This window comes from Macaca nemestrina, chromosome 7 (genome assembly GCF_043159975.1).
Source record: "Macaca nemestrina isolate mMacNem1 chromosome 7, mMacNem.hap1, whole genome shotgun sequence".
Lineage (NCBI taxonomy): Eukaryota > Metazoa > Chordata > Mammalia > Primates > Cercopithecidae > Macaca > Macaca nemestrina.
The window spans coordinates 93000023-93021747 of NC_092131.1; the positions used below are offsets into that span (position 1 = coordinate 93000023).

The following is a 21725-nucleotide window of genomic DNA, read 5'->3' on the forward strand; positions in this document are numbered from 1 at the left end:
AATACTTGCCTGCCTTGTCTTCTAAGAAGATGCCTGTCCTCTGTCCCTTCCAACATGATGCATATTGATAGTACAGCAGTGTTGAAAGGAGGGGGCTAGATCAGTGAGGTTGGCTTGAACATGGTGGAGTGTGGGATGCAAAGATCCCTGTCCCCCAGTGATGGAAGGTGTAGGCCTGTGGCTGGGCCTTTGAGCCTGGTGGTAATTGGCCCTAACCATGGACTCTTGAGGGGAGGTTTCTCATGTTGAGGACAAAAAGCCACACTCTGGAGACCACGATATGATGGTGATAAGCTGTCCAGCCACTCAGTAGCAGAGACCAAGGAAGATCCAGAGGACACCATAGATCCAAGGACCTTCTCTCCTCCTTCTATTCCCATGCCTGGGAAGACACAGTGAGCTCCCCTCACACCTTCTGGCACCATCTTAGGGAAGAGGATGAGCATTTGCCTAGGGAGACAACAAAAAAGGCTCCTTTCCTGAGGGCTGAACTTTGCATAGACTGGCTATTTAAACCAAGAGGAGATTATTCAAACCGAAGAGACAGAAGAATGCTTCATTGGCACATGTATGTTTTTCTGCTACCCAGGAAGAAAGTATGTTAAGCACATTTTATCTGCACATCTGAGTGTAGTGTAAGTATATTCGCAACCCCAGTAGGTATTAAAGCTTTGTATGCAAGTTATTTCCATTCTGGTGATGGATGGGGATGATATATACAGCAGGGAGGAAATCGATTCTCAGGGTGGTCAGGCTGTGGACTGGGAGGCAGGAGTTTAAGGTGATATTCTTTGGTAAAGTACTTTCCATGATGGAGAAAAGTCCCTCAAGCACTTCATCAGTGCTGCAGTCTTCAGAGCTAGTACATGTCATGGTTCTGATTTAATGTTCTTCAAGCCCCTTTCTGATTGTAATTTGATTTATTATTCTCTCCTAAGTGGAGGGAATCTGCTGGCTATGACCAAGAAATAGTCCAGTCAAACCAAGGCCATTAATTCATAGGCATTGGCTTATATGTTAGTCTCTATTAATTTAATTATGGTGAGTTGGCCTTTGGCAGACAAAGTATGGGGACCAACAACATCAGGACTGTGTGCCTTTAAGGCCAAAGGGTATGGTACTGCTGTGTGGTGAATATGTTAGAGGCGATGCCACCCCATTCTATCCCAGAAATGTTCCAGAATCACAGCATATCTTCCCCATTGACCAACAAGCCTTTTTGTAGAATTAATTATTTAAGTCTATGATGGAAGAAGTTCTTTTTCTTTTTTTTTTGAGATAGAGTCTCACTCTGTCGCCCAGGCTGGAATGCAGTGGTGCAATCTCAGCTCACTGCAACCTCTGCCTCCTGGGTTCAAGTGATTCTCCTGTCTCAGGCTCCCGAGTAGCTGGGATTACAGGTGAGTGCCACCACACTTGGCTAATTTTTGTATTTTTAGTAGAGATGAGTTTTCACCATGTTGGCTAGGCTGGTTTCGAACTCCGGACCTCAGATGATCTGCCTACGTTGGCCTCCCAAAGTGCTGGGATTACAGGTGTGAGCCACTGTGCCCAGCCAGAAGAAGTTCTTAAATGTATCTTTGGTTGCTCTTGGCAGGCATAAATATTTTATGTCTCTGATCCCAGGTTTAGGTTTTACTCATGCACTGTCTCAGTTTGAAAAAGGATGTAGCTCTTGCCAGGCAGTCTCCACTTCTATTATTCCCAGCTGAATAAAATCACATCACACATAGTGGAATCACATTGGATGAACACCTAACTTACTCAAGTTCAACGGTATGAGCTCCCTATGTTACTGAAACACTAAGGGTTTGGTCTAGGTCCCGTTGCTTGCTACACAGAAAGGCAATGACTGAAACAATGAGTATTGCCAAGGAAGAAGGCTTTGACTGGGTGCCCCAGCCGAGAAGTCTCAAATCAATCTCCCAGGCTGACTAAAGTTAGGGATTTACATAGCAGGGAAGCAATGTAACCATGTGTGGGAAAACAGGAATTAGGGAGGGGTAAGGAAGAGAAGTTGGTCAACAGGAAGCAGGCGGGCAGTTAGGCAGTCATGATGGGTGAGTGGTCTGACAGTGATCTGGTGAATTTCAGCTCCTTGATACTATCTGGGAGCCCTGATGGTTGGTTTCCTGAAAAAGGAACTCAGATAAGACAAATGTAACTTTCTCAAGTTTCAAGACTGGAAGCATCAATTTCTATGTTTATTCAAAGAAACCTTAAACATCAGCTCTATGGGACAATTGGATCAGTTTCAACTACAAGAGGAAAATGACAATTTCAGTGGTATCATTGGGAAGAGAAAGATGCATCACTGGAAGGCATACAGGATTAGTCTTCACTCTTCATAGTTCATCAGACATTCAATTTTTATGCAAGCACAGTAACATACTGGGTACTGTATACCAAGCCACATGTACTAACAAGCAAGGGCTGCGAAGCCAGACTTCCAGTGTTCAAATCCTGGCTCCACCACTGAGTGGCTCTGTGACCTTGGGTGAGTGTCACTGACTCATTCTGTGCCTCAGTTTCCCACATCTATAAAATGGAAGTAGTCATCATACCTGTATCTTAACACTAGAATAGTGTGGGTCATAGTAAGCTCTTACTAAGTGCTAGGTGTTATCATGATTATTGTTGCTTGGCTCAACAAGCTACCTAAGGGATTTTCAAGGGCAACTTTCACTCCATATGACTATTCCCTTTCTTGCTGATGTGATAAATTTCATGGGGCTTACTTACAGAAAGCAGGACCTGTAGGACTGGGAACATCTCCAAAGTTCAGTCTTCTCAGGGGTCCCAAGAATTATGATCTTCCAGCTCTGTGGGAAGGAGGGTCACATTCCTGCTCAGGCTCCCTGACCTCCTCATGGCTAAGCTAACCTTGATGGAAACTTCCAACAAAGCATTTCTGCAGAGTGATCCATAAAGCATGACCTAGAGCTATATTAAACCTACAAAAATCAGCCTCCAACAGTGAGAAACAGTTTTATATGATAAAGTAGTGATTACATTTTCTAATGATTGCTCAAAGTATTCTGTAATCTACAGGGAATATATTTCATAGCTCCTGGGAGCCCTCCCAGCTCCCCTATCTGTCATTCTAAGTTTAAGTAGAGCACAGAATATGAGGAGAACAATCTTGGCATACATTATCCTCTTGGGAACTCAATATATGCCATATCCATGTAATTAACCCAGGTTTAGCCAGCCTACTCATGATGCTGCAACTTGTCCTCAGCAACAAGGATTAAACATTGTACGAATTACCTATTGGGACTCCCACCCTCACCCCATTTCTTTTTTAAAAAATAGGATCATATTTTTCAGACTTGTAGTAAGCATTTTCCATTTCTCAGCAAGAAATTTTTTTTCTGTTAAAATGTTTAGCGCTGTGGATGATTGTGAAGTCTTCAGAGGGGCTTATGGTGACATGTAGTGGGCCCCTGTCTAACATTTCATCAAAGGAGCTTTCCCATCAGAGAGCATAGAGCTGTTTTTCCAGCTTATCCGTCAAACTGGCTTCCAAGGCAAGCATTCCTGGCTTGAAGTTTGAATCCCAAGAGCAAGACTTAACAGTTTTCCTGCAGAAAGAGCAGTGTCCCTTCCTTTAACTTGCAATTGCTAATCATGAAGAACATGCTCTGTGTTCAGATTCTAATAAGCTGTAGAAAAGATAGGAGGACAGTAGAAAACAGAAAAGCAGGATTTATTGGGTCTATTTCAGGCTGGGTCAGTGTTGGAGGGGCAAGTAGCTTTGTTAATTGATTTCAAAGAGGGAGTCATTGTCTGCTGTTGAGAATGAGGCTGTAAAGGTTATTTTCTCACTCAATAATATGCACTGGGTCCCAAAGACTTCTATTTAAAATATAAAGCTATAATGATATCATATTCTATTATAGAACATGAAACATTAAGTTGAAAGGGACTTACAGATAAATAAAAGCATATACACTTAGTACATATATATATATGTGTGTGTGTCTGTATGCACACACAAGTACATGAGCACATGTCTGCCCCAGTGTCAAGCTCGATGCTGTGCATGTGTGTTTCATCAAAGAAGCACAGATTTGGAATGGGGGCTATTATTTCCAGTGACTTGCTGCCTCGGGGGCAGCAAATGGAAAAGAGCAGGGCAGCCTGCTCTCCCAGCGATGTTCACTGCATCTGAAAGGTCATGTCATGTTTCCCGGCAATTGACTCAATGGGTTTGGATTCCGCAACATAAGGTCGGGCCATTTCCACTTTGCTTGTGTTTCCTGGGGAACGTGCCTTCCAGTTGTTTTCACATTGACCTCATTACCCAGTCCTGGTGATGAGCCTGGCATGGACATGTTGTGGCTGCGGCCGGCTCGGGGCTGCCCTGCCCTTGCAGACCCCATGCCTCTGCCTTGATCAGTGTGGCTGGGGATGCCTATGCCTTGGCTCAGAAAGGTCTGATCCCTCCCCTCCCCCTGCAAAGGCCCCCTGCATACAACTGAACAAAGATTACAGGAGGACCCGGATGTGATGGAGGGGCTGGGGACCCTTCCTCCCATTTATGCAAGGGCAGGCAATGAAGAGGAGAGTCAGGAGACACCCAGGCCCCTAGTCTCAGATCTTCAATGCATGAGCAGAGGGACCTGATCAACACCAATATAACATTTCCCAAAATCCCCAGCTCCTTTTCAGAGTGAATGTTTTCTAATCCGTTCTGGAAGCTCATTTTGAGCAATGGGAAAGTGATTTTCTCAAATCCACTGTCTCTGTATACTTCCTGTCTACAACCATTTCTGCTGGGTCTCTTTCAAGGGAATTAGAATACTTTCTAAAAAATAATTGTTTTGGCTCTGGGAAGTGCACTACACCAAAGTAAAAATACTCAGCGAACTCAAGGTTTTATTTCCCCAAATGACTGAGGAACTTGAGCGTGAATCAGGGATGAAATGCTTCTATTAGCTGAGTCCTAGACAGTCAATTAGAGGGGACTGGGCTGGGCTGGGCTGGGCTGTAAGCCCATGAGGATCTAGGCCTGCCATGGTTCCATCCTTTGTGTTGTGATAATGGGTGGGTTATTTAAAATCTCAGGGCCTGTCAAATGGAGGATTAGTATGAGGATTGAAGGAGATCACACCTAGGGAGTACTTAATAAAGGCTAATTTTAGTCATTTACCTCTGTGTTTCCGGTTTTCACTATGGAGTGATTTTATTCACCTGGGTCTGGCCAATTACTTGGTGAAGCCAGAAGAGAGAAAACCAAAGTCTGATGTGGGGGAAAAAAATTCAGGAAGCCGTCATGACTCTAGAACTAGAGATATTCAAGGAAAAATTGGATGTCATACTTAGGGAAATAATATTGGAAGACTTTGTGCCCTTGTGTATGAGTCTGAAGGAGATGACCCAGCAGCTGATCTATAAATAAAATGCTTTTTTTGTTGTCTAAGATGTGGGCACTGTGGGAATGGCAGGATGTGTCGGGCACTTTGAAAAGTGATAATACAAAAGCGCTGCAGTACAGTGAAAGCCTGATGTTTCTCTTCATCACAAAAACTATATTTGAAATGTGAAGCCCATTCTAAAATGCAAATACGACCAGGCTGCTTCCTGTCTTACAGTAGACTAGCCTACTCTGTATAAATGTGTACAATGAATTTTTCAACAGAAGAGAAGTTTATTTTTGTGCTCCACGGTCTGAGGCAGTTGTTGTTGGTTGGTGGGAAGCTTTCTTCCATATGATAACTCAGGAATCCAAGCTCCTTTTGACTTACGGTTCTACTGTCTCCTACCCCCTTGTCATCCTCTACATGAACTGGTGAAAGGTGAAAAGATTTGTAGGAGGGGCAGTCACCTATTAAAAGCCTTGGCCAGAACAGGCACCATCTTCCTTTTCATATGCCTTTGGTTAGGACTCAACCACATGGCCACACCTACCAGCAGAAGCTGCTGGAAATTAGGGTCAGCTGGACATCCAGGAGGAAGAAGAGGAGATGGCTCCAGCTGGGCAGCCTGGGGTTTTGGCACATTCCGTTTCCTAAAGTCCTTCAACTGATCCCACACTGCTCTGAGATTGCAGCATTGACATCAGGCAGTCACCATCTGTTATCTTTGAGAAACAGATAAAAGCTATGGATTCCTCTCCATGCTTATACCCATTGCCAATTCTGCTTGCAGGTTTACAGAGGGTTCCCAGATGCCATCAGTGGAATTCCTAACCTACAGGGACAGAGAAATTGCTCTCGAAGTAATGTTTTCACGATGGACTAGTGCACCTTCAGAAGACCTGCAGTGGATACGGAGCACGTAAGGGGCAATTTCGATGCCAGCATCCCTAGGATTGGTTGCTGGGGAAATGCATAGAGGTAAGCTGCTAGCCTGAGCTGAACTGTTTCCTCCACAGTGCTGCTAACAAGGCTCTGCTTGATCTCAGTCCTCTGCTGTGTGGCTCCCCACCATGAAGGCGAGTCTGACTTGTATACACAAGGTTGAGAATCCCCAGGCTCCAATTGTATAGAAACGTGTGCAGGTGTCATAATTAGCCATTTCCTGCCAAAACCCCACAAATAAGCTACAATCCTCGAGACAACCCTCTGGAACCTTTTACAGAATTGTTTGCAGACCAAATAATATTCATCTGTAACCTGCTTAATTACCCAAGCCATATATTTAACTGCCCCAGACTTGCTGGTACAAATTTTACAGAGAATCGGATGTAAGGGGAGTTAATGGCAGGAGGGCCTTTAGCCACCATGTGGACCTCAACAAAGCAGAAACCAAGGCTGGTCTGCCCACAGACCAGTCAGATGGGTGCAAGGTTGCAGTTTCCTGTTCTATTCCTTGCCTGTCAAGACCAATAAACATGTCATGAAGTGACCAGAAACATGTGGATTTGGAAAGGCAAACATTGACATTGAGCACACTGTTTCAATGGTCTGAGCTGCTTCTCCTGTCTCTCTTGAGGGGAAGTTAAGGCACTAGATTGTATAAAATGTGCAAAACCCCCTTAAATACCTGGTTTTCCACCTCCTGACATTTCCCGCATATTTCAGGAAATACATGAACTAAACGAATATTTTCCCCTCTAAATTAAGAAAATCAAATTTCATGTTAAAAAGTCTAAATGATATTTAGACTAATGAAGGCAAGGACTTGAATTACGCTTGCTAAGGACCTAGATGAAGTCTTCCCTCCCCCTCCTCCTGCAGCTATTAGGGAGACGTTGAGGGAGCCACTGTGCATTTTACACTACAACAGAGATGCCTGCTGGGGATGGCGTCCTGTGATCTGCCAAAATGTTTAGAGTCGGCACTGTTGGATAAACAATTGTTCAGGTTATCTGGAGATTCATGCAAATGTATTTTCATCACAAAATTTATTTGTAAGTGCATAGACACAGCCACAGCCTCTCCATTCAGAGAGTCACAGTTCCCATCTGGTTTTGCAGTTTTGAAAATCATGTTATACCTGCTAGCCTTTTCCTCACCACAAAGGCTGTTCCTGGGCCAATGCAAACTTAACTGTATGGTTAAATAAGAAAAATCAGATGAGAAAGTATTGTGTGAAATACAATATTGAGAATACTGGGAATGAACAAGATGTAACAGGAATACAGAAACAGTAATATTCTCTCCCATATTTGCAAAGTATAGTATGTGTGAGTGTGTATGAAAGAGAGAGAGATTGGATGGCATTCCTTTGAACAAAGCTTTATTTAAAATATTGAAATAAACTTACATTGTTTGCTTTTCTTATTATTGTAAATAAGGCTTCAATGAACATCTCCCTGCAAATGACGTATTTTCTTCTAAATAATTTCCTCCAGAATAAATTATATGCAGGGGAATATTTGGCGAATGGGTATGGATTGGTTTTTGGTTTTTAAAATAAACATATTGCCAACTTACTTTTCCAGAAGAATTATACAAATTTATGGTGTTACCAGCAAATAATGAATTTAACAATTTCTCTGCAATTTTATCACTGTTGGATTCTGCCTCATTCATTAACTAAGTCTAAAATTGTCCTCATTATTGTTTGAATTTGCTTTTCTTTTATTTATCACAATAATATTTTGCTGTGTGCTAGCTTACTTTTTGTATTTTTTGGGGAATATTCAAATATCATGACTTTTGATTTTGCTAGATAGTGTTCTTTTCCATTTGAAGGAGCCTTTTATAAAACATCAGCATTATCCCTTCAAACATGTTGAAATCCATCGGTGATAATTATATTCATATGTATAAAATGTGCATAACAATTCATTCCCTGGGCTATTGCACTGAATTATTGTGATAATGCATTTGAAAGTGCTTTGAAAAATCCCTAGCATTATGTACACGGAGGTATATGATGATCTTAATATGGAATTTATACTTAGTTAAAAGTATAAGTATAAATAGAAATATACTCTGGCAATAAATAGTTCTGTAGGAACTCATGAGCAAAAAATCTGGGTATTTTAGCTAATCATAGGTTCAATAAGAGAAAATATTGGAACCCAAGTGATAAGAGGTTAATATGAGACACAATTTATGCCTGAATATGTGATGAGCTTTTCCTCCAAAAATTATGCATTGGAAAAAAAGCCACCTTATATTTAAGGTCTAATAAGTCTCTCATATTACAGGAAACAAGAATATATTGTATTATGAAGACATATTACCTCCATCAATGCCAGTATTGAGGCTTACAGAGGCCCCTTGACAGAATTAGTTAAAAAAAAAAGGAGGCAAAGAAATTTCCCATCAATTTAGTGATTATTCCTGGGTGTATGACCTCACAGTTTTAAATGCAAAATGTTGATTTAAACAAGTTTTTTATTGATTTTTAGAGATCACTTGACAAAGCCAACAAATAGGGGGTTATATTGTGGAAATCACACATCTATAAACCTATGAGATGAATTTCAAAAGCCCAGCTGCCTAATATTATGCAAATAGACACTTGTGGCTTGGGGGAACAACATAGTAAATGCACCACACACAGATGTAAACTTAAACCTTGAACTACAAGTGTAACTACAATATAAAATAGTATGGATGACTCTCATGAGCATAATATTGACTAAAAGAAACTAGACACAAATAACTCTTACATAAAGTCAAAAGCAGGTACCTTTAAACTGCTGTGGTAGGAGTCAGGATAACGGCTTCCCTCTGAAGAGGAAAAGGGCGGGGCTTCTGGGGCACTGGTTTGTAATGAGGGCCAGAGTCGTTCTGTTGGCTCACTTTGAGCAAAATCAGTGAGCCAAACACGAATGATTTGTGCCTTTTTCTGTATATGCATGTTTTACTTAAATGAAATTTTTTTTTGTTTTTTTGAGACGGAGTCTCGCTGTGTCGCCCAGGCTGGAGTGCAGTGGCGCTATCTCCGCTCACTGCAAGCTCCGCCTCCCAGGTTCACGCCCTTCTCCTGACTCAGCCTTCCGAGTAGCTGGGACTACAGTCGCCCACCACCACGCCCAGCTAAGTTTTTTGTATTTTTAGTAGAGTCGGGGTTTCACCGTGTTAGCCAGAAAGGTCACGATCTCCTGACCTCGTGATCCGCCCACCTCAGCCTCCCGAAGTGCTAGGATTACAGGCGTGAGCCACCGCGCCTGGCTGAAACTTTTCAAAAATACTACACTTTGAGCAATTTAGAGCTAAAAATATATTCTGGAAATCTGTTTTATTTATGTGACTCTGAAGGTGGCTCCAGTGATGGCAGGGATGATTTAATGATGCAAATGAAGAGTGAATAATTTTTTTTGATGACTTGTGTAGAAAAGAAAAGCCACGTTTTTATTTTGTGGTTGTTGTTGAGATGGGGTCCCACTATGGTGCCCAGGCTGGTCTTGAACTCCTGATCTCAGGTGATCCTCCTGCCTTCACCTCCCAAAGTGCTGGGATTAACAGGCATGAGCCACCACATCCAGCCAGAAAAGCTATGCTTCTAAATTGATCTATTCTATTAGAATGTGTGATTCAGAATAAATATGTAATTTAATTCCTAAATTACCAAATTCAAATTTTAAAGTAGACTTTTCACTATTTCATTCTAATTCTTCAAATTTATATCTAAGTTGGTCAAACAGTGTGTTGTGGATTCTCCCATTGGCAAACTGTAGCATGGCCTTGTTTGGTGGGATTTTTTTTTTTTTTTTTTTTTTTTTTTTTTGAGAAGCAGTTTGAGCTCATCTTCTGCATGTTTAGTTCTAGGTGCAATGTTTTAAAGGGAAGACTTATATTATGAAGCTAGGTCAGAAGAGGGTAACTAGATACTGAGGAGCTCCTACTTGGAAGGGCTGTAAGGTAAGATCAATCTTGGTGTAGAGGGTGTTTATGAATATGGGAAAGGCTGTCAGGTGCAAAGAGGCTGGTACAGTCAGCTGGATCCAGGGAAGAGAACTAGGATGCCTGAGTGCAGGGCACACTTCAAGCCAGTATTAGGAAGAACTTCATAATGACTGGAGCTCATTAGAAGGGAGATGAGATATCTTCAGATTAATTCCCATAGATTCAAGAATCCCTTAGATTAATCCCCTAGAAGATTCTGGGATAATCTGGATAATTATTTGCTAGAGATGTGGGTGGAAGGGATTTCTTCAATGGATCCGGTCTTTTTATGATTTCTCCCAACCTCAAGAGCTCATGACGTCATGGTTCCTTTCTTAGCTGTCTCCAGTTGGTCAGCTCTGTGTCTGCAAAGTTTAGAAGGTGAAGAGCTTATTTGTGAAGTGGTCCACACCATAGAGTCAAGCCATTTTGGCCCCAACCAGGAGCCAGGATAATCTGGTTTGATTCTTGACAGGGATCAAATGAGCCAAAATAACATTTGTTCTCTTAGTTATTTTTTCTAGGTCAACTTCTGAACCACTGGTGTGTTTTGTTTAGCTTAGAAATTAAAACAAGATCTTGTTGCCAACATTTAGAAATAAGGAATTTTTTTTTTTTAAACTTCAGATTCCTGGGTTTTTCTTGAAAAGCCTGTGGTTAGGCAATGCTGGACCCTATTCCCACAGGCAGCGATGGGGTCCCTGTGTTTCTTGCATTCTGTAGAGGGGCTGGCATTCCTGGGCTCACTGGGACCCCCCCCCAACTGCTTCCCTTATTCACTCACATTATCTGCCTGGCCCCAGAAGCTGTTGAGCTTGCAATCCCTTTTCTAAGAAATATTAATAGTTTTCCTTTCTTTTGCACATAATTTCAGTTGCCTTTAAAATCAATTAAATTTACAGTGATTAGTCCATGGTAATGAAAAAACAGAGTCTAGTGCCTGTCAATTTTATATTCCAAGTAAAAGTGACCCTAAGAAGAACTGGTAGATATCTGCTCACTTGCTTTTCAATGTGAATTTAGAATTTTATTTTTCTTGTGGCCTTAATCTCTTTGCTCCTCACTTTCTTCATCTGTAAAATAAGGTTACTGCAGTAACAGACAACTACCTCAGGAATAATTTTTGTGGATTAAATAAGGTCATACTGGGAAGCACTTACGTCAGTGCCTGGCAGATAGAATGCTCTCAGTAAACATTTATTAAAAAGAGGGAGTATAATGAAGGAATGATCTAAAATTCATATTGTCTAAAATATGCTCAGTAGAATACATTGAGCTAGAAATCTCAAAATATTTGCTGTGGCAATAAATTGACAAACATTTCAATAATTTAGCTGCTATTGTGTTTGGTGGGATTCATAAAGGGCACGCCATTGTCATGTTCACTTTCCAGCTCTCCTGCACCAACCCAGTGGTTACCATAGCCCTAGAAGGAGCTCTGTTAGCCTGGGGATGATCACTTGATGAGGCTGGTGTCCTCTAAAAAGTGGTAATAGTTTCCCCACTTGCTTATCTAGGATATCTCTTGAGGAAATTGTCTTCAAAAAGAGAAGCAAGACTAAAACCTAAACAAATGAACAAACCAAATAGTTAATTCCTTTTGGAATAAATGGAACAGCAAAAGTCTTTCAGGTATTAACTTGGTGTCAGCCAAACTCAAGGTTAAGGGCACAGTCTTCCAAGACTGTCAAGTCTCCCCAAGACTTCTGACACCACTTACAAGTTTGGGAGTCCCCAGGGCCATCCTCACATGAGAAAAGGTAACAACAAATTTAGGGGTTCCCATGGACTCCCTCAGGTTTGATAAATTGCCAGAATGACTCACCAAATGCAGGAAAGCACCATACTTAAAATTACAGTTTTATTATAGCAAAAGGACACAAATTAGAGCCAGCCAAAGGAAGAGACACATGGGACAGGATTTGAGACTCAGAGGGTCACAAATGTAAAGCTTCAGTGTCCTCAGGGATGTGTTACCCTCCTGTTGTTGAAGTGGAAAATGTGCAGCATTGTCAGCCTATGAAGGTCACTGTCTTAGTCACTTTGTGCTGCTCCAATAAAATATCATAGACTATGTACTATACATAAAGAACACATATTTATTTTTCACAGTTCTGGAGGCTGGGAAGTCCAAGCTCAAGGTGCCAGTGTCTGGTGAGGGCCCTCTCCTCATAGGTGACACTGTCTCAGTGACCTTAGAAGGCAGAAGACCAGAAGAGAGCAAACTCAGTCCTTCAAGCCCTTTTATAGGGATCCTAATTCCATCCATGAGGGCTCTGCCCTTATGCCTGAATCTACTCCAAAAGGCCCCACCTCTTAATACTATCACATTGGTGATTACATTTCAACACATAAATTTTGGGGGGACATTCAGATCATAGCAGTCACCAAATATCAGTGTCCAGAGTTTTTATTGGGGTTTCATTATGTAGGCATGATTGATGGAATCCTTGACCAGCTGATTACCTGACTGAATGTCCCAACCCTCTAATCTCACTGGGCTTTCAAGGTGGCCAGCTTTCACCTTAGTCATCTATGAGCACAAACTCTCCAGGGGCCCACAATGAGTCACCTCATCAGCATAAGAGGAGTCCACCATGAATAACAAAGGCACTGCTATCACTCAGGAAATTCCAAGGATTTAGAGATTCAAAGGCTAGACTGCTGCTCTTTGGGTAGAGTTAATTCTTTACTACACAGGCACCTACCTGGGGCAGGCAGCCTCTGTCTGAGATGGTCCCCACTGACCTCCAAGTGACTGAACCAAGTGACTCATTTCTGGCAAATAGAATACTAAAAATGTGATGGATATCATTCTGGGATTAGGGTACAGAAAGGCTCTGACTTCCTTCCCCATTATTCACCATCTTCTTCTTTTGCTTCTTGCATTGAGGAAGGCAACTGCTATGTTGTGAGCTGCTCTATGGAGAGGCCCATGTGGAAGGAAGTGAGGGAGGCCTCTGGCCAACAGTCCAGGAGGAACTGAAGCCCTCAGTCCAACAGCCTGTGTGGAACTGAATCCTGCAAACAACTCTGTGTGTAAGCTTGGAGGTGGATCCATACTCAGTCAAACCTTGAGATGGGACCCCATGCCCTGCTGACACTTGATTGTGGTCCCAGCTAGGCCACTGCTGAAGTCTTGACTCAGAGAAACTATGATATAGTAAATGTTGTTTCAAGTTGGTAAGTTTTGGGATAACTTTTATATAGTGATAATTTTTATATACTTTAAAATAACACATTGCCCTATCCTTTGCTTACACTTTTCTCTTAGAACTCTGCTTGCCCATATATTACAAATATCTTTCAGATCATGGGCTGAAAGGTGGATTATGGATGCAGTGTTTAAATTTAGCAATGTCATTTATGACTGTTCATATGACCTTTGCTGCATAAAATGTTGATATTAATTTGTTTCCCTTTAAGACATTCTTAATAATTATCTCTCAGTATTTTCTTTGTAGTCAATTAATATAAGATGAATGTAGTTTGTAGGTTTAGCCTTTCTTAATTCGTATACAAAACACACAATGTCTAACCATTGCTATTTAAAGATTAACTAGGAGGAGGTGGTGGAAACTGTTTAGGGTCACCTTCTTTACACATTAGGTCTATTTCCCCTAACTTGAGTATATATTAAACTAGTGGGAGATTGAGCTACAAAAATACTACTTGGTGAGAATTTTTTTTAATACAAATACTCAACTCTGAAGTTATGTTTTTTGTGGAAAGCTATCACTTTGGAATTTGAATTTTCTTGGAGCTAAGTCACTGGTAGTTGTAAAAGCTACACCTGTAAATTTGCTCCCTAGAAGATACTTTCGTTTAGTGACCACTTGTTTCTCTGTGGATAAATTCAATTATAAATTACAATCGAATTGACTTTTTCATAGCATCCTTCACTCTCCAAGTATCTCAAGTCCTCTGTGAATTATAAAGTAATTACAGTGCTCAAAGGACAGTTTCATAATTGTCTCCATGAGTACAGACTTTCTCTATGTTTGAGAAGGGCTCATTCCCAGCCGGGAACATTAAGTTGGATTTTATTGAGACTGGGGACTGCTGGTCCAGACAGCTGGGTGATCCCCTGTGCTATTTTGAAAAGTATCCTGGGATCTTTAATTTCCACCTGGATGGTCAGGGAGGTGAGAGAATGGCCCTCACTGGGTGTTACCTTGTATCCCACTTGGGGTCTTGAACCAGGGGACCCCCAACCCCAGAGGTGAGATGTGCAATATGGTCAATTATACAACCTCTTAATTATTTTTGCTGAATCTCAAGTGTATTCTCATGGCCTGTACTCCCCCAGGTGGGTTCAGATGGTGACCAAGAAGAAATGTTAGAAAATTCCCAGAGAGCCATTTCATGAGAATGTTTTCATTGTGCCTGTTACTGTTTTGTTTTTGTTGCTGCTTTTTAATAACATTTTTTTCTTTCTGTGGGGTCATTTGTGTAATACACAGGTGACGAACACTCAAGGTTATTTGGTCACATGCCACAGCTTTCCTTTAGCACATCTGCAATGAAGGAGTCTTTCTCCTTTTGTTCCTTATCATCTGTTAGCTTGGCACAGCTGACTGAGCTGTTAAATGATTACTGCATATTTTGCACCTCACCTTGAGAGGCTTTGGTATAAAAAGGTGGTAATTAAGCTGAAGCTCCTGGCCCTCTTGCCTATGTGGGCCCCAGGAAGCAAAGCAAAAAACCTTAGGGAGCTGGAGCTTGTGTGTGTGTGTGTGTGTGTGTGTGTGTGTGTGTGTGTGTGTGTGTGTTTGGTTTTCAGCATTTTGAGGAATTGTTACTGGAGCTTATAAAATAATTGTTTTAGACCTATAAACACAGCAAATTCTTCAAACTATGTATGAGGTTGACTCAAAAAGCCACGTAAAGGTAGCTTGGCAAATCAACTAACTGTTGATCAGTTTGTGGCGATCGTAAGTCTATATATACTGGATTTGAATATTTTCTGTATTTAAAGAAAAATAAGTACATTCTAAGAATAGTTGCCATCTCCCTCTCTAGACTTGCCTTGTAGATATTTGAAATGGGGATTAACATATTTAAGAGAGGCAGGAAGTGCTATTTCATCAGTGTCTGGAATGGGAGGTGAATTCACGTCCCTGCCTGGACTTGTTGACTAGCTTGCTGGGTTGTGAGAACCACGGCATTCTCCTGGGAATTGGTTCCAGGGCGCTGACTGCATTTCTTCTGAAGCTAAAGCACTTAACTTTGCTTCCATGCCTTTTAATATAATTTGTAGGCTTCAGCAGATTTCTAAAGTACACCACTTGATATCTTTCACAGCTCAAGGTAAATTCTGCAGCATGAACTTATAGAAGTTTTTTTCTTTTACCTGGGGTGAGAACGTACTTTTTCTAGTGCTATTTTTTTTTTTTTTCTGGGATACCTTTCATCTGTTTACATGAATTACACTTTTTCTTGCTGTATTAAAAAAATCACCTAAGCTGTCTACATAGGTGTGAAACTTTTGGTTGTGATTTCCTTGAAGTTAGTTGGAACTGGAACATTTTTTTTCTGTATCCTGAATGGCTCACACATTCCCTAACACGGAATGGGTACTCAGTGAACAGTTGTTGAATCAGTGAACAGTAATGGATCAGTTCTGTCAGACAATGGATTGAATTATTTTTACACACTTAGTTCACTCATGGACTGAATTAACCTACTCATGGGCTGTTTGGGGCATCAAGCGATATTTATACATTTCTGGAGAATGTGGAATCGCCTGGGTTAACGGTGTTTGCAGGTGACATTCAATTGCAGGGGCCCAAGGAACTATGGTTGAATTCTGCTTGGGCATAGGCCATTTTCCACCAGCAAAGTTATGAGAACTTTTTTTTTTTTGATAACTGATATGAAATTTTCAGTTCTGAATGACATCCAGAAACTCGCCTTCTGCAGCAAATGAATAAAATGTTTTGAGGAAATTTGAGAGGAGGGTTGGTCTTTTATCTCTCACCTCTAGCAGGAGGACGCTTGCAGTCTCTTAAGAGATGTTCTCTTTATGAAGTGGTGGAAGGACAGAAGCATCAGCCAGCCCATTCATGCTTGGGGACAGAGAGGGAGCTCAGAGCCTAGGGGAGCACAGGTCACTCTAATGAATGACAGCTGTAATAATAAAGACATGCCATCCATGCTACTTTTTGCGGAAACCAGAAACATCCTTGTGAAAGTTAAAGGGAAAAGAAAAATGTGTACTTTGAGGGGGGTGTTAACAGGGGACAGGAGGTGGTGACATAAAGACTGGTTTAATGTGTCTCGTTGTAGCCCCTAAGGCTTTACCTGACCCCATCACTGTCACAACACCTTCTCCGGGACTGACAGTCTTGGTAATTGATGGGTTGGTGGGGGCTGTTTTCTGCAAACACATTAAGGCAGGAGGGAATACTCTGGCCCCCACCTCCCCACGCCTGGCACGGGGGACCTGGAGGCGAGCAGACACAAGGCCCGGCGGTGTTGAGGGGAGAAGGAATCAATTTTGTCAACCAGACTGCCCAGCTACTGTCAGGCGCTAGGACCTTTCACCCGCTCCTTGGAGTCATTAGAACTCCCAAATCTCGTTGCAGGCCTTTTCTATCAGACACATACTCCCATGTTTTGATTTTTTGCTCCCAAAGTCATTTTTTTAAATAATTACCTGCATCGAACCACACTTACCATCTGTGGGCTGAGAGCGGGCAAATGATTTATTAGTCTTGGTTTCTAACGGTGCTGAGCAGCATGGGATTGATCTTGCTGGTGACACACTCGGTGGATGCACCGATGGGTGGGAGGGTCAATGTCAGGATGAAGCTTCTTGTGGAGCTGACATGCATGTGGGGACCCGGGGTTTGGTGTTTAGTCGGCAGACTGTGACATTGCAAAAGTGGAGTCTCAAATCAGGGTGGGTAACAGGAGGCAGAAAAAGCAGTGAGGGAGCTTCTTGGGATGTTTTACTTTAAGCAGAAAGTAAAACTGCATGAAAAGAGGAGACAGAGTATGCAACTCAAATCATTGCCAAGAAGGCTCTGGGTTTCTTTTGTGCACACTGCCTGCCTTGTATTCAAGGGTTTGACTGTGCAGAGGCCAGTCATGTTGGGGGACCCTGAGCACTACACTTGGCATTTGGGTGTATCCTGATGTACATCCAAATCAAGATATCCATCAATATAGCCGTTTCCACTGCTTGACATTATGTTTTGGGGGCTAGTTTTTTAAAGATCAATGATTGAATTGTAGCTCGGCTGATTGGATATGTCTTTTTGGAGACTCACCTGTCCTCCCCGATGAGATGCTGACCACACAACAGCAGTCACTGTGCTGGGCACATGGGCAGTGTTCAGGAGACGTGGCTTCCTTCCTCCTTCTTTCATTTCTTCCTGCCCAGAACAGCAAGGCTGAGACTGATAATAAAATTCCTGGAACATGGAGAAACTAACGTGGGGAGAAAAACAGAAATATATTGTGACTTCCATGGGCTTTGGGCACTTTTGGACCTCCCCCCTCTCTTTTCCATAAAAAATGCATTTTAAGACATATTGGCATAAAGATGGAATTATTCATAGTACATATTAAAATTTTTCCACTACCTAAAAGTTTGTGATTTTATTGTCTTCTTGTTTTTAAAATAAATTAAAATATTTTCAAAGGCCCTTAGAAGAACTGTGGGCCCTGAGCTCGGTGCCTGCTGTGCCTGATAAATCAGGCCTGGAGGAGGGACATCAGTGACATTTTAGTGTCAGGTAGAAAATGTAAAATATCATGATTGTTTTCCAATGATATACTAAGTAAGACACATAAGATGTGTTTTAATTTTTTTTCTTGATGTATGCTGTGGTCTTTTAGTTATAAATGCTGAATATTGTTAAAACATAAACTGAGGCACCATAAAAATTTAGAGTTTATTTGAGTAAACAATGATTTGTTACAGAAACACCAGGGGTTCATCGAGGTCCTGCTGCTCACTGCACAGAAAGCCAATCACCGAGACAATGAATATTGCCAAGGAAGAAGGCTTTAATCAGGTGCTGCTGTCCAGGAGATAGGAGATCAGTCTCAAGTCCACTTCCCTGACTGATTAAAACTAGGGGTTAGCAGGGAAGAAATGTAACAATATGTAAGAAAACAGGAACTAGGGAGGGGCAAGGAAGAAATCATGAAGAATGAGGGGCCTGACATCTCATTGCATGTGATGATCTGGTGAGTTTCAGTTCTTTGATACTCTCTGAGAGGTCTGGGTTTCCTTTCCTGTGGAAGGAACTCAGATAAAACAAATGTAAGTTTGAAGCTGTAAGATCAGAAGGATCAAATTCTATGTTGATCTGAAAACTGCATGGGACTACTGGGTCAGTTTCAGATTCATGAATCAGGCAGCTCCAAACTAAAAGTGGTTCAGTGCCTATGGTGAAGAAAGGAAGAGACAGGCTTTTGTAGAGTGAACGAGGAAACAACAGAAATGAAATATTTGATTGGTTACAATTAAAACTTGCCTCATTTGGTCTATCCTGCTGAGAAGTCCTCAGTTATATAATTATAAATTTGTTGGCGGCTTCTGATTGTTAGAGCTTCAGTTCTGGTTTTCTAATATGGGCATTTACAGAAATAGCTCATGTTAAGTTTTGTTTCTGTTTGCAAATCAAGCAAGATCAAGGTCATTAATGAAGCCTAACTGGCTTTGCCTGCTCAGGGCATCTTCAAGCCTGGTTTTCATTTTAATTTACTGTAACAGTACTTTAGATTTGTAAGGTAAAGTTAGAATCCATCTTTGTTGACTCCAAAACATACTCTGAAGTTTGAACTTTTTAATAACTCCCTGATATGTATTAACTTTTTTTGTAGGTATGACTGTCATCTAAATTTCCAAGTTCTTTTTTTTGAGACAGAGTCTCACTGTGTTACCCAGGCTGGAGTGCAGTGATGCGATCTCAGCTCACTGTAACCTCCACCTTCTACGTTCAAGAGATTCTTGTACCTCAGCCTCCTGAGTAGCTGGGATTACAGGCGTGTGCTGCTATGGCCAGCTAATTTTTGTATTTTTAGTAAAGATGGGTTTTCACTGTGCTGGCCAGGCTGGTCTTGAATTCCTGACCTCATATGATCTGCCTGCCTTAGCCTCCCAAAGTGCCGGGATTATAGGCATGAGCCATGCCTGGTCTCCAAATTCTTTGTAGTAAGTACTTAGTATTTTAGACTTCTTAAGCTTTTTCCTCCTACTTAGCTGAAATTTTGTATCCTTTAAGTACTTACTACAGAGAACTTGGAAATTTAGATGACAGTCATACCTACAAATAAAGTTATTATGGATAAGTTATAGCGTTATTTAACTTATTATGGGTAAGTTATAGTGTTATTTAACAATCAGTATGCTACTTAGGAAAAAACTTCCTGAGCTCTCTGCAAAAAAGCCTGCTGTAAAGCAAATAATGCCATCTAATGTATTTGCTTGTCACTTGGGTTGTTTTTCCAATTATTGAAACGTTTAAACTGAATGCATCTCTATTCTTCCTAGCCTGGTGAGTACTGAAGGGTTGGGCTATATCTCTGACTTTTTTCCACCCTGACAAGTGTTTCCTAAGAGCAAGTGTGGTGCACAGGTAATAGCCTAGGCTATAGAGGTCACTGACTGTAGTTCAATTCCTCGCCTTTCCATTTGCTCTAGGGCAAGTTACTGAAATGCTCTGTGCTTCCGTTTCCTCAACTATAAAAAGAGGAAAAAAGATGCAAGTATCCTTCATAATCCAAAGCAAATTTGTTCCGTATACCAGGTAAGACGGTGAATATCCACAGAGCAGAAGCCCATGTCCCTTTATTTAATTTAATGTATGTATTATTAATTTTTCTATTATTTATTTTTAAAACTGATATAGAATTGTACATATTATTAATGGTGTACAACCTGGTGTTTTGAACTACATATACATTGTGAAATGGTTAAATCAAGCTAATTAACATATGCATTACCTCACATACTTATCATTTATTTTCGATGAGGACACTTAAATCACCTTTCTTGGTAATTTTTTTTTTTTTTTTGAGACAGAGTCTCGCTCTATCACCCAGGCTGGAGTGCAGTGGCACGCTCTTGGCTCACTGCAAGCTCCGCCTCCTGGGTTCACGCCATTCTCCTGCCTCAGCCTCCCGAGTAGCTGGGACTACAGGCGCCCGCCAGCATGCCCGGCTAATTTTTTCGTATTTCTAGTAGAGATGGGGTTTCACTGTGTTAGCCAGGATGGTCCCAATCTCCTGACCTCGTGATCAGCCCGCCTCGGCCTCCCAAAGTGCTGGGATTATAGGTGTGAGCCACCGTGCCTGGCACTTTCTTAGTAATTTTCAAGAAAGTAAAATATTATTACTAACTCTAGTCCCTATGTTGTACAATAGATTTCCTGAACTTATTCCTCATATCTAGCTGAAATTTTGTATCCTTTGACCAACATCACTCCAATCACTCCGACCCCGCAGCCCCTGGTAACTTCTATTCTACTCTACACTTCTGTGAGTTTGACCTCTTTAGATTGCACTTATAAGTGAGTGAGATCATACAGTATTTCTCTTTCTGTGCCTGACTTAATCTCACTTGTGGAAAAATAATAAACAGGTTTCTAACTCATCCTAAAGTCCCAAATGAAGTCCCCCCAAATCCCTAAAACTCAAACAGGTTGGTTCATGACAAACCACTAAAGATGTGTGCATGACACAAAGTGTTTAAAATGTTACCTCATTTTAAAATAATTAACTCATTGATGGGTATGCTTGTGTGTACAGTAACTCTAGAAATGATTTTCTACAATTCATGAAACATATACTCTAATGTAGATGAGCAATGAAGTAATACATTAAAAACAGGCAGGGCATGGTGGCTCACGCCTAGAATCCCAGCACTTTCGGAGGCCAAGGTGGATGGATTGCTTGAGCCCAAGAGTTTGAAACCAGCCTGGGCAACATGATGAAACCTCATCTCTACAAAAAATACAAAAATTAGCTGGGCATAGTGGCATGTATCTGTTATCCCAGCCACTCGAGGGGCTGAGGCGGGAGGATCGCTTGAGCCCAGGAGGTTGAGGTTACTGTGAGTTATGATAGCACCACTGCACTCCAGCCTGGGTGACAGAGTGAGACCCTGCCTCAAAAAACCAAACCAAACAAAACAAAAGACAAAAATACAAAAAAAAAAAAAAAAAAAAAAAAAGAAACCCATTGTGAAGTAAAATAAGCAAGCAATGCAAATTTAAAAAATGATTCCTTACAAATTGGAGACCTACAGATTGAAGGTGATTGAGATTTGGAGGTGAGAGAAGGGATATGGAACTGTTGTCACTGTTGTTGCCTGTGCTAAACCTCTAAGGTACAACGACTTCTTGGTCCATTGGTGGTAAAAGCAACTTGAACTTTATCTTCATAATCAACAGCACTAGAAAGAGTGTGCTCTGTCAA

At 41.4% G+C, this 21725-nt stretch overlaps 1 long non-coding RNA gene across 3 annotated transcripts in view; it reads right to left on the bottom strand.

The window, feature by feature from the left end:
* Positions 1–21725, bottom strand: part of LOC105479392 (uncharacterized) — a 57155-nt gene that overhangs the window by 26944 nt on the left and 8486 nt on the right. Inside the window, exons 2-6 of one of the 3 annotated variants that reach the window (XR_011626072.1) lie at positions 17567–17726; positions 16971–17162; positions 9094–10657; positions 2743–2822; positions 1362–2538 (exon numbers count right to left, since the gene is read on the bottom strand). This is a non-coding gene — a long non-coding RNA (uncharacterized lncRNA). Of the gene's footprint in view, positions 1–1361; positions 2539–2742; positions 2823–9093; positions 10658–16970; positions 17163–17566; positions 17727–21725 lie in introns of those variants that run through there. The other 2 variants (XR_011626071.1, XR_985867.3) reach the window with 2 other exon arrangements.